Source organism: Bubalus bubalis, chromosome 17, assembly GCF_019923935.1.
Source record: "Bubalus bubalis isolate 160015118507 breed Murrah chromosome 17, NDDB_SH_1, whole genome shotgun sequence".
Lineage (NCBI taxonomy): Eukaryota > Metazoa > Chordata > Mammalia > Artiodactyla > Bovidae > Bubalus > Bubalus bubalis.
The window spans coordinates 23,078,700-23,092,280 of NC_059173.1; positions in this window are offsets into that span (position 1 = coordinate 23,078,700).

Sequence of the window (13,581 nt, forward strand, 5' to 3'; positions counted from 1 at the left end):
GCTTATGGAATTTCCAGGGCAATTCCCACACCACCACATGTCATGGGACAACATGGAGCTATTATCATCCCCATTTTACAGATGGTAACACTGAGGTATGGAGAGGCAAAAGTGTTCCATGAGGCCAGGAGCAGCCAGACCTGGGATCAGACCCAGACAGCCTGGCTCTGGTATCTAAGCTCCTATTCACATTCTGACTCGAGGACCTGCTGGGCTATCCAGCACCCAGGTGACCTTGAATCTTTTTTTTTTTTTTTTTTTTGGTTGCTCTGTGAGTCTTTTGGGATCTTAGTTCCCAGTGAAAGTTCAGAGTTCTAACCACTGGACCACCAGGGAATTGCCAAATGACCTTGAATCCTAAATGTACCCTTATGTATCATGGAATAACACTGTGGAACTTGTGAATATCAATGAGGTAGTCAATATGTTGTCAAGGTATATTAAACTGGGCTCTAGAGATTAAGGGCTTACTTGCTGGCTTAGACAGTAAAGAATCTGCCTGTAATTTGGGACACCCGGGTTCAATCCCTGTGTCAGAAAGATCCCCTGGAGATGGGAATGGCTACCTACTCCAGTATTCTTGCCTGGAGAATTCCATGGATAGGGAACCTGGCCCACTACAGTCCATGGGGTCACAAAGAGTCAGACCCAACTGAGAAACTAACACTTTCACTTTTTTTTCACTAGAGGTTAAGCATCTTACTCATGCCAGGCTAGGCAGTTCTGTGTGCATGACTCTACCTAGGCTGCCCAACTCCTTGCCCCCCTCATCCCCCCTACACACCACCCCTCTGGTGAGCTGCCCTCCACACCATTAGCATCTCTACTCCCTCCTTCTGTCACTTCTTCCACCTGAAATGTTCCCTCTAGGAATCCTGGATTGTCCACTCTTAAAGGACCACATTCATTTCATAATTCCAAATAGCAATGGCACACACTGTCTACACCAAACTTTCTTGCTCCTGAGTCCTGTCTACGCCTTCTGTATGTTTGCATGTTACCTTCCCAACCAAAGAGCAAGATCTCCAAGTGCCGACTAGGAGGTTGATTACAGTATCTAAGGCGCCTAGCATAGATTTCATTTCCCAGTGGGTGAAGGTACTACACGTTGAATTCTGATTGATCTGACTGTATCACTCATGGATGCCCTAACCACCTGGATCACTGTTATTGATCACTGTATTCCAAAGCTCATGTAGAAATCTGTGAGAAAGATGATAAGTAATTTTTGATGTATTTTTTTTAATTGAGATATAGTTGCTCTACAATGCTGTGTTAATTTCTGCTGTACGATGAAGTGAATCAGCTATATGTATACACATAGCCCCTCCCTCTTGTGCCTCCCCCCTCCCCCAATCCACCCCCCCCCACCCTAGGTCATCACAGAGCACCAAGTTGAGCTCCCTGTGCTATACAGCAGCTTCCCACTAGCTATCTATCTTACACATGGTAGTGTATATATGTCAATCCCATTCTCCCAATTCATCCCACCTCCCCTTCTCCACTGAGTCCAAACGTCCATTCTCTACAGCTGCCTGTCTATCCCTGCCCTGCAAGTAGGTTCATCTGTACCATTTTTCTAGATTCCATATATAGTCATTAATGTGAGATATTTGATTTTCCCTTTCTGACTTACTTCACTCTGTACAACATTGTCTAGCTTCATCCACATCTCCACAAATGACCCTGTTTCATTTCTTTTTATAGCTGAGTAATATTCCACTGTATGTATGTATCACATCTACTTTATTCAATCATCTGTCAATGGACAGTTAGGTTGCTTTCAGGCCCTGGCTAGTTTTTGGTGTATTTTATTTTATTCATTCTTAAATGGAAGTATAATTGACTTAAGTTTTGGCTATCACAGAAGCGAATTAAAACTCAGAAATGTAAAAACACAGTAGCCCAGCTCAGAATAATACCCCATCTCTAAAACTTGTGGCCCACATGATTACAAATCCTCTGTAGGTCATCCAGCTATAAAGGGAGGAATGAACTTGGCTTTTAAAATTATATTTTGGCTTCAACAACACTTAGAATCCAATTTCTACTGGCAGAGATGAGTCATGTCTCTCCCGGGCACTCTCATAGCTGGTGGGGAAGAGTGATCATGTGTATTGATCTCTCTGACTTCCTGTCTATTCATATTTTCAAAAGATGTGTAGGGAACACATTTGCTTTGACAGCACTGTGCTTCCGATAAAGTGAAAAACTCTAAGAAAAATCAGAAGCATCTATTACGTTTCAACCTTACTCATAACTCTTGAATACATGGGTAGTAGCATAAAGGGTGTATTTCCAGAGACTTAAGGATTTTCCTCTAATAAAATTATGGTCATCAGAAACATCTTATCCATTTAATGGAAACTGAAAATATCACTCACCTAAAAATATTGTTTTGGCTACTACGTATCCAAAGTTCCTCTCTGTTACCTCAACTCCTTTTTAAGAATTTACCTTGAAAATGTCCAGCATACAAAAAGACATAAAATATAATACAATATGGGGGAGGGATGAATGAGAGTTTGGGATTAGTGGATGTAAACTATTATATATAGAATGGATAAATAACAAGGTCCTACTGTAGAGCGCAGGAAGCTCTGTTCAATATCTGGTGATAAGTCATCATGGAAAAGAATACGAAAAAGAATGTATATATGTATGTGTGTATAAATATACATATTTTGTGTATGTTTGTTGTACAGCAACAATTACTTTGTTGTACAGCAGTAATCAACACAACACTGCACATCAGCGATGGTAATGGTGATTTAGTTGCTCAGTCATGGCCGACTCTTTTCAACGGTATGGACAGTAGCCCACCAGGCTCCTCTGTCCATGGGATTTTCCAGGCAAGGATACTGGAGTGGGTTGCTATTTCTTTCTCCAGGGGAACTTCCCAATCCAGGAATCAAATCTGGTCTCCTGTATTGCAGGCAGTCTTCTGCATAGCAGGCGGATTCTTTACTGACTGAGCAAAATCAACTATACTTCAACAAAAATAATGGAGATTCCTCAATAATTGGTTGCTAATTTATAGAAGTCAACATGCATAAGAAATCATTTTGATTGGGATCAGGAGCCAAGAGGAAGACAAAGTCACTTTTTGGGAAGTCTTGTCTGTGTTTAGATTTAACCTACTTTGCTTAAGAAAAGCCACCTGTATTCCTTGTCGGCAGATACCTGGGGATTTGCGTCTGTTATTCCCTCCAAGATAATTTCCTGACTCAACAAATGAGCATTGCAGGTGGAAGAAAATAATAACACTTTTCTGATACTGTGTCCAGGATAAAGATTTCATATTTAACAAGAATAAATAACCATTTCCCCCTACCCAGGTTTAAAAGTAGGTCAAGAAATTAGGTTAAGGAATTCAGAAGCCCCTTGTTATCTCTGTGCCTTGAATTTCAAGGGTTTGAAGCATGTGTTGGCCTCTCATGATTGCAGGAGGCTGCTGGAAGGTAATTATGGACTCTTCCTCCTCTGTTCACGTTGCTCTGGACAGGTGACCCTTTATATAAAAATCTCAAAGTAGCGTGTCAATTTCCACTAACTTTCTGTAATAGAAAAAAAAAATGCTATTGAAACTCTGGGCAGAAAAATGCAGCTGTTGTGTTCAAAGCTCTTTACTTTCCATCTGACAGCAAAAGACAATGGTTTTGGGTGTGACAAGTCAATCCATTGTGCTCCATCCTTGCTAGAAGCACTGCTCAGGTATGAGCCTTAGGCCTGGGAGAACTGTATTCAGGTGACTCTTTGCAGAGGTCTCAATTTTCAAGAGAGAGAAAAAAAAAAAGAATGATCTCCAGGATGGAGATTAACAGGAAGGAAAGCCAAAAGCTAAAGATGATGCTCGATTTTCCCACTGGCCAGGCAGGCAGTGAGAGTCAGTGGAATAGTCTATGTTGGGATTTTATAAAACCTTAACCAGCCACAAGAGATGGTCCAGGATTCCAGAAAAGCGATATTGATCCAAGTGATCTGGAGCCACTGTATTCATTAACCTTCTAGCAATGGCAAAAATGTACTCTAATTTCAAATAACATATTATTTGCAACATGATGAAAGTGTGATTGGTATTCTTTGTTGATGGAAGAAATAAATTACAATATTGAGGTTTGGTGGCAAGACCAGAATTTAGATTCTCTCTTTCTGTGTGACTCACTGGGACCAAACTGATTTCTAGACAAGGCGACGGATACAGGAGGGTTTCTGAATTTTGGAATACAGCTTCATGAACTTGTTCAGAGGCTTTTAGTCAGTGTTCTGACAGCTAATTACCTTCCCTTCCCCAGGAAACCAGAAAAGAATAGTTCTTATTTTTTTAAGTAGTTTATCACTGCTATGGAAAATCAATCCAACCGGTTACATATCTCAGTCAAATGGTGTAAAATTATTTCTACATAGCAACAATAAAATAAAGGTATAACTTATATGGCCTGAAATAATTATTGCTTCTTTTAAATTGATCATATAGGAAAGGGCAGTTGCATAAAAGGAAAAAAAAACATAAAAAGCTAAGAAACATGGACATTTTAAGCTAAAAAGGGTTTTTATCATTGCTACTCCTGATACTATTTAATTGTAGCCTCGGATTAATCATCTCAAAAACTGTGTTTTTGAAATAATAACCTTCATATACTTTTTTAATGGCTACAAAAGAAAAATACATTCATTGCAGAAGTTAGGGGATGCAAATAATTTGTAATATAAGTCATACACCTACCAAGAACAGCTATTTTTATTGTATATTCCTGGAGGCTTGCTCCTTAGAAGAAAAGTTATGACCAACCTAGATAGCATATTAAAAAGCAAAGACATTGCATTGCCAACAAAATTCCATCTAGTCAAAGCTATGGTTTTTCCAGTAGTCATGTTTGGATGTGAGAGTTTGGACTATAAAGAAAGCTGAGCACCAAAGAATTGATGCTTTTGAACTGTGGTGTTGGAGAAGACTCTTGGACTGTCCCTTGGACTGCAAGGAGATCCAACCAGTCCATCCTAAAGGAAATTGGTCCTGAATATTCATTGGAAAAACTGATACTGAAGCTGAAACTCCAATACTTTGGCCACCTGCTGTGAAGAACTGACTCATTGGAAAAGACCCGATGCTGGGAAAGATTAAAGGCGGGAGGACAAGGGGACGATAGAGGATGAGATGGTTGGATGGCATCACTGATTTGATGGACATGAGTTTGAGTAAGCTCCAGGAGTTGGTGATGGACAGGGAAGCCTGTCATGGGACAGTCCATGGGGTCGCAAAGATTCAGACATGACTGAGCGACTAAACTGAACTGAAACACGTACGTTTCTTGTGTTACACAGAAACTTCGAATTAGCTAACTCTTTTACACATGGTAATGCTTGAGTTTGAGTAAACTCCGGGAGTTGGTGATGGACAGGGAGGCCTGGCGTGCTGTGATTCATGGGGTCGCAAAGAGTCGGACACGACTGAGCAACTGAACTGAACTGAATGCATATGTTTCAGTGATACTCTGTCAGTTCTTCCCACCCTCTCCTCCCCTGCTCTGTTTACAAGCCTGTTCTCTATGTCTGAGAATTCCTGCCCTGCAAATCAGTTCATCAGTAACATTTCTTTAGATTCCATATTTATGCATTAACACGTGATACTTGTTTTTCTCTTTCTTACTTCACTCTTTATAACAGGCTATCCAGGTTCATTCCACTAGAATGCATGGGGTTGGGGGTGTCAGGGAGGCGCAAGAAGGAAGGGACATATGCACACTTAAGGCTGATTCACATTGCTGTACAGCAGAAATTGACACAAAATTGTAAAGCAATTATCCTCCAACTAAAATAAATTAAAAATATAAATACATACATTTTTTATTTGCTGTATGTGTATAATTACAGCATACTGTTTTCACATACTGTATCATGAAGCTGTACAATGTATTATGTATTTTTTTCTATAGCATCAGTTTTAATGCCTTCATTGAATTCAGTTGAAAACAGTATATTTTATGTATCTAGTTTCATAATGGTGGGACTTCTGACGAGTTTCATAGTCATTGATAATTACATCATTCCCAATATCTTTGAACATATGTCCAATTATACCCTAGGATAATTTCTAGAAGTGGAATTTCTGGTTTTGCATACATTTGAATACATTTGCCCCTCTGAAAGTACCATTAAGAGTGTTTCTTGATACCTACTCATTTTCCCCTGTGCAGAAATTGTCCTGTAATTGTCCCCTTGGTCTATGGAGTTACAACCCCTGGAAAACCAGAGACTTGTGGCAGCAAACTAGATAAAACCTGCTGCTGCTGCTGCTAAGTCGCTTTAGTCATGTCTGACTCTGTGCGACCCCATAGATGGCAGCCCACCAGGCTCCACCATCCCTGGGATTCTCCAGGCAAGAACACTGGAGTGGGTTGCCATTTCCTTCTCCAATGCATCAAAGTGAAAAGTGAAAGTGAAGTCACTCAGTCGTGCCCGACTTCTAGTGACCCCATGGGCTGCAGCATACCAGGCTCCTACGTCCATGGGATTTTCCAGGCAAGAGTACTGGAGTGGGGTGTCATTGCCTTCTCCGAGATAAAACCTAGAGTCTCTCTCTATATAGGCCTCTTCATAGGGGCCACCCACTCTCTTCCTAAGGCTGGCTCCCTGCCATCTCTCTTGAGTTTTCAGACAAGGAACTGAGGGCTCCTGAGAGATTCCGGGAGAATCTTGGGGACACCTTATCCCCTATGACACTGTTAGGAAGGAGAACGCTTTCCAGTGTTTCCCCAGCCAGCAGAATGCTCTGTGTGCTCTGTGTCTGTGTCTGTGTGCATGTGTGTAAAATTTGGATATAGAAGGCAAAAATCAAACAATCCAAAACAAAAGTTAAGTAGCAAGTTCAATATTAAATGAAGGTCAATTCAATTAAACTGTAACACAGGTGTTTAGAAAATCATTACACCCGTGAGACCAGCTCCCAGCTCAAGAAACAGCATGTGGCCAGCCTTGGGTGGCCCATGCTCCCTTCCTGTTACCACCTACTTAAAGACAACCACCAACGTCACTTCTAACAGGAAAATGGATTGATTTCACCTGTATCTGTGCTTTATAGAATTGGAATCATACAAGTATGTACTTTGCTTTTTCGTTGACTTCTTAAGCAAACCTGTGATGTCTGAAAGATTGACAGCCTATGTTTCTGGATGAATCTGGCTTCTTTTGCCAAACATTATTTTGCCAGAACTACTGCAGATCTTTACTCAAAGCCTACCAACCTCCATCTTTAACAGAAGTTAGCATAAGTCTTTAGTTCTAGGGTCCAGAGTTAATAAAGGAAGCTACCAACAAACAAACAAAAATACCCAAATGGAACCAGCTGGGACCAAGATGGCACTGAATCTGACTTCCAACATATCCTGTCTCATTATATGCTGATTTGACTATATTAGCATATTAAATGACACAGCTACCAGCAGGCAGGATGGGACATGAAGGGAAAGAGGATGAAAGAGGGGTGGCACTCCTCTCCCTTGAAAAGCCCGGCCCCTCCCATGGTAGACTAATGCATATGTCTCCCCATCACTAGCCTCACTCCTCCTCCCTTTGTCTTCACTCTCTAAAATTAAATCCCTCTTCCTGGGTGGGTGAGAAGCTGATCTGTGACCTTAGTTCTCCTTCTCCATTCTTCCACCACTGAATAAAGCTTATGCTTCTGATTCACTATTTGGCTGCTCAAAACCTAATGGAAAAAGAATTTTAAAGCCTCAGTTGGACTAGTGCCAAGCAGGATCCATACAACTTAATTGGGTAACAATTATGGTACATGGAGTTGTGGATAAGTTTCCTTGTTGCTGTAGAATATTTCTGAGTATGAAGATCATTTTATCATTCCCAAAGGCGCTTCTTGAGACTGCTATGGGCCAGCTATTTTCTAGATTCTAAGAATATTAAGGTGACCAAGGTCAGATAAAGCTTGTATTTTATTGGAGGCACATATGACTCATAAGTTTTGGGAAAAAAAATAAGTATTCCATGGACCATAATGCGGTGAGTGTGAAGGAGTGTGAGATGATGAATAGGAAATACAATTTAGGGAACTTCCCTGATGGTCCAGTGGCTAAAACTCCACACTCCCAATGCAGGGAGCCTGGGGTTTGATCCCTGGTCAGGGAACTGGATCCCACATGCCACAACTAAATATCCCATGTGGAGCAATGAAGATCAAAGATCCTGTGAGCTGCAATTAAGAACCAAATAAATAAATATTTTTAAAAGGAAAGGAAGAAAGGAAAATGGTCTACAGAGGTCATTTCAAAAATCTCCAAATGGGGGGGTCTTGGGCTAAGATCTAAATGAAAATTAGGGGTCAGGAAAAATAAGATGAACTGTCAGATCATTCCATAAGAAGAGGTCAATGAGACAAAGGCCCTGAATTGGAAACAAATCCAGTCTCTCCCAGGCAGAGATATGAAGGGCTCCGTGACAAGAACATGATGAGAACAGGGGGAAAATGCATGATGGGATTTAAAGGTTGCTGCTGCTGCTGCTCATTCGATTCAGTCGTGTCCGACTCTGTGCGACCCCATAGACGGCAGCCCACCAGGCTCCCCCGTCCCTGGGATTCGCCAGGCAAGAATATTGGGGTGGGCTGCCATTCCCTTCTCCAATGCGTGAAAGTGAAGTCACTCAGTCATGTCCGACTCTTAGTGACCCCATGGACTGCAGCCCACCAGGCTCCTCCATTCATGGGATCCTCCAGGCAAGAGTACTGGAGTGGGGTGCCATCGCCTTCGGAAGGGACCAAATGCTCAAGATTCCTAAAGGCTCCAGGTTCTCTTCCATTGGTGCATCTATGTCCCAGGTCCAAATCCCACCCTTCTTCTAAGGGCTCCAGTCAGATTTGTTTAGTTGTTGTTAGTTGTTAAGTCTTGTCTGACACTTTGCAACCCCATGGACTGTAGCCCACCAGGCTCCTCTGTCCATGGGATTTCCCAGGCAAGAATACTGGAGGGGGTTGCCATTTCCTTCTCTAGGGGATTTTCCCCACCCAGGGATCGAACCTGAGTCTCCTGCATTGGCAGGTGGATTCTTTACCACTAAGTCACCTGGAAAGGCTCTGATTAGTTTAAGGGGCCTCCTAATCATTTCCTCTGAATTCCGTTACATCTGCAAAGACAATGTTTCCAAGGAAGGTTAAGTTTACAGGTACTAGTTATAGGACTGGAGAAGGCAATGGCATCCCACTCCAGTACTCTTGCCTGGAAAATCCCATGGATGGAGGAGCCTGGTGTGCTGCAGTCCATGGGGTTGAGAAGAGTCAGACACTACTGAGTGACTTCACTTTCACTTTTCGCTTTCATGCATTGGAGAAGGAAATGGCAATCCACTCCAGTGTTCTTGCCTGGAGAATCCCAGGGATGGGGGAGCCTGGTGGGCTGCCGTCTATGGGGTCGCACAGAGTCGGACACAGCTGAAGTGACTTAGCAGCAGCAGCAGCGATAGGACTTCAGTGTAATTTTGAGGGACCCAGTTCAACCCACTAAAATGGCGGTCAGCAAGGTCTGATTTCTCTAGACCACAGATCCCACATCAGTAAAATAATATAATAAAATAATAATAATAGAAACAATGAAATCAGCATCAATCAGTGGGTTATTCTAAGAATTAAAGGCGATCAGGGTGGACACTGCATCGTTCTAAAGGCATACTCCTTTATATTGGAAGGAATTGGATGATATTAGAAAGTTTTTTTCCTTGTTCAGGTCTTTAGGGGGAAGAATATGGTGGGGAAAGTATGGGGAAGCAGACAGAGAATGGGTGTGAATCAGAAAAACAATTTTACTTTTTTCAGGTTCTACATCAAACCTATAATGAAACAGGAATTTTTTTTTTTTAAAGGGACTCTTAATCCAACTTGGGAAACCTTAGCATTTCAAACTTCCCATAGTTGAAATGCTGCCAAATTAGAGCAGAATCTGAGAAAATATCATATGAAAACAGTTTAAATTATATAACATCAGACAACCCTTTATTACTAAGCAATCTGAAAAGCCTATACAAAGAAAATCGTATCTACACAGTCACAAGACTGAGCCAACAGAACTAAAATCTGTGCTGTATGTCTACATGGACATTTTCTATATCAGAAATTCTGTATCAGAAATTCTTACTTTGTTCTCAGACATACCCTCAGGGCACCAATAACTTGATTTTTGCTCATGGAGAAATCACCCATTTCAGCCTCCTGCATATTGTAGTGCCAACGCTTCCTGTGCCTTTGGAATCTTCTCTGAATTCCCGGAACCCAAGTTCCCAATGCTATTAGCTTGCCACCTTTTCTCAATGTAGAAATTCTCATGGTCCCCAGGGGAAATTTCCAAAGGATAAATTTAGGAGACTGCCTAGCTACTCAATGTTCTGTTCTAAATATCCAATTCCAAGTACAAATTTGCCAGCCATGCACAGATGCACATGGCATGAATTAAGTACAAATGTATTTCAAGAACAATGCAAGACTCTGTAACTCTAACACCGTTGGTCCCAAGCGGGCAATTTGTGCACCTGCTAGCATTGCCATTCTTCTGCTGATAGTTTTGAAACACCTTCATAGGTGACAGCCACACGCAGAAGAAAGCATGCAGGAAAAGGTTAACAAGAGACAGGAGTGTGATATGCCAGGGACATCGGAAAATCATCTGATGAATATAGTATTCAAGCTTCACTCTCTCAGATATACAGTACAAAGGCCACATGTGCCAAGAGAAATAATTCTCCATAAGCTGCTGCATGAATAAACGAAGCAAGAATATCCCATAAGAGCAAGTTCTGATATTAGGAAATTAGCCCAGGTTGCCGGGCTGGAGGGTCAGCTAGTCTCAAAAGACTTGTGTGTTGGCTGTTAGTGGGAATTTAAGTTTGTACAGCCACTGTGAAAAACAGTATGGAGATTCCTCAAAAAACTAAAAATAGAATTACCATATGATCTGGCAATCACACTCCTGGGCATATATCCAGACAAAAGTCTAATTCAAAAAGATACCTGCACCCCTGTGTTCACAGCAGAACTATTCACAATAGCCAAGACTTGAAAACAACCTGAATATCCATTGACAGATTAATGGGTAAAGAAGATATGGTACATATATACAATGGAATATTACTCAGCCAGGAAAAGGAATGAGAGAATGCTGTTTGTGGCAACGTGAATGCAGCTAGAGATTATCATACTAAGTGAAGTAAGTCAGAAAGAGAGAGACAACATATGATATCACTTATATGTGGAATCTAAAATATGACACAAATGAACCTATGAAACAGAATCGTAAACACAGAGAGCAGACTGGTTGTTGCCGAAAGGGAACAAGTTGGGACAGGGCTAGAGTGGGGTTAGCAGATATAAACTTTTGTATATAAAATGGATAAATAACAAGGTTCTACTATATAACACAAGGGACTATATTCAATATCTTATAATAAACTCTAATGGAAAAGAATATTTTTAAAAAGAATATATATACATTCTTTATATATATATATTCTCTAAATCATGTCTTACTTTTGTGACCCCATAGACTGTAGCCCTCCAAGCTTCTCTGTCCATGGGATTTCCCTGGCAAGAATACTGGAGTGGGTTGTTATTTCCTTGTCCAGGGTATCGTTCTGATCCAGGGATAGAATCGACATCTCCTGTGTTGCAGGTGGATTCCATGCATATATATCTGTCAACCCATTCCAGTATTCTTGCCTGAAAATCCCATGGACAAAAGAGCCTGGTGGGCTGCAGTCCATGGGGTCACAAAGAGTTAGATATGGCTGAAGCAACTGAGTACGACACGGCACACACACGCACACATATATATATATATATATATATATATATATATATATACTCAGTTTTATATATATATATAACTGAATCACTTTACTATAAAGAAATTAACACATTGTGAATCAACTATAGTTCAATTAAAGATGTGTGTTGGTAAAATTTTCAAGAAGTTTGAAGAGATATTTGTATTTCTGGGATTCTTTTGCACAGCTAGCTAAATAATGGATAAAGCTTTCTCTCTTGACCATTGTTTTCTTGCCAAGATATCTCTAAAGATTAGTTTGTTACTGAGATTAAGTGTTGCTAAGTTTGGTTGATTCACTGTCTAGAATCTCCCCTCCTTTTTTTTTTGTTTCTGTTGCTTTGACTGGGATAGATAATGCAGTATATATGTAGCTTACAAGTTTATAGCAACACACGTAAATTTCCTCAAATGTCCATCTCAGAGTAAGTCTCTTATTTGGCCAATGAAAAGGAGACAGAAACCAAGCACTTTTTCCCAAGTCATATTCATATATCTTTTCTCATGAGGTTTTATTGTGAGTCTAGTAAATGCGTACAGATTCCCAACTTCAGAAATTAGCTTATGAATATTTCATTCATATCTGAGAAAATAATTTGCCCTACAGTCATGTTGACAGCTTGGAAACTGAAATATGCTCTGTGGTTCATTTTGCCTGGAAGTGGGATATTCAATTCTACATGCTGATTAGTGTATCTATCTTATTGGGATTAAAAGTCACATCCTTAGATAAAGATGTGATATATATCATCTATCTATCTATCTATCTATACACACACACACACATATATATCAATACCTCATACAATATTCCATCATGTGTGTATATATATACATATATAATGGAATATTACTCAACCATAAAAAGAATGAAATAATGCCATTTGCAGCAACATGGATGGACCTAAAGATTATCATACTGAAGTAAGTCAGAGAAAAACAAATACCATATGATATCACTTATATGTGGAATCTAACTGCTACTGCTACTGCTGCTAAGTTGCTTCAGTCGTGTCTGACTGTGTGCGACCCCGTAGACGGAAGCCCATCAGGCTCCCCCGTCCCTGGGATTCTTCATGCAAGAACACTGGAGTGGGTTGCCATTTCCTTCTCCAATGCATGAAAGTGAAAAGTGAAAGTGAAGTCGCTCAGTCATGTCCGACTCTTAGAGACCCCATGGACTGCAGCCTACCAGGCTCCTCCATCCATGGGATTTTCCAGGCAAGAGTACTGGAGTGGGGTGCCATTGCCTTCTCCAGGTGGAATCTAAAATATAACACAAATGAATATATCTACAAAACAGAAACAGACTCAGGTAAAGAGAAAAGATTTTTGGTTGCCAAGGGGGAGGAGATGAGGGAGGGAAGGGCTGGGAGTTTGGCATTAACAGATGTAAACTCTTATGTATAGGATGGATGAACAACAAGATCCTACTATATAGCACAGGGAACTATATCCCATATCCCATATCTTGTGGAAAACCATCATTAAAATAACATGAAATATACATATATATATATACTTTGCTGTATATATATACACACACTTTGTGATATATATATCATTTCACTGTACAGAAGAGAGTAATATGACATTGTAAGTCAGCTATATTTCAATAAAAATTTCTTTTAAAAAGTCACATCCTTCACAGCTGCTTCTTACTGTCAATAGTCCAAGAAGGGGAGTGGAAGGGAGAGATTAAAAATCAGCATAGGACTGACTTGAATTCAGGCCAAAGGCTGAATAATAAAGGCTTTCAATA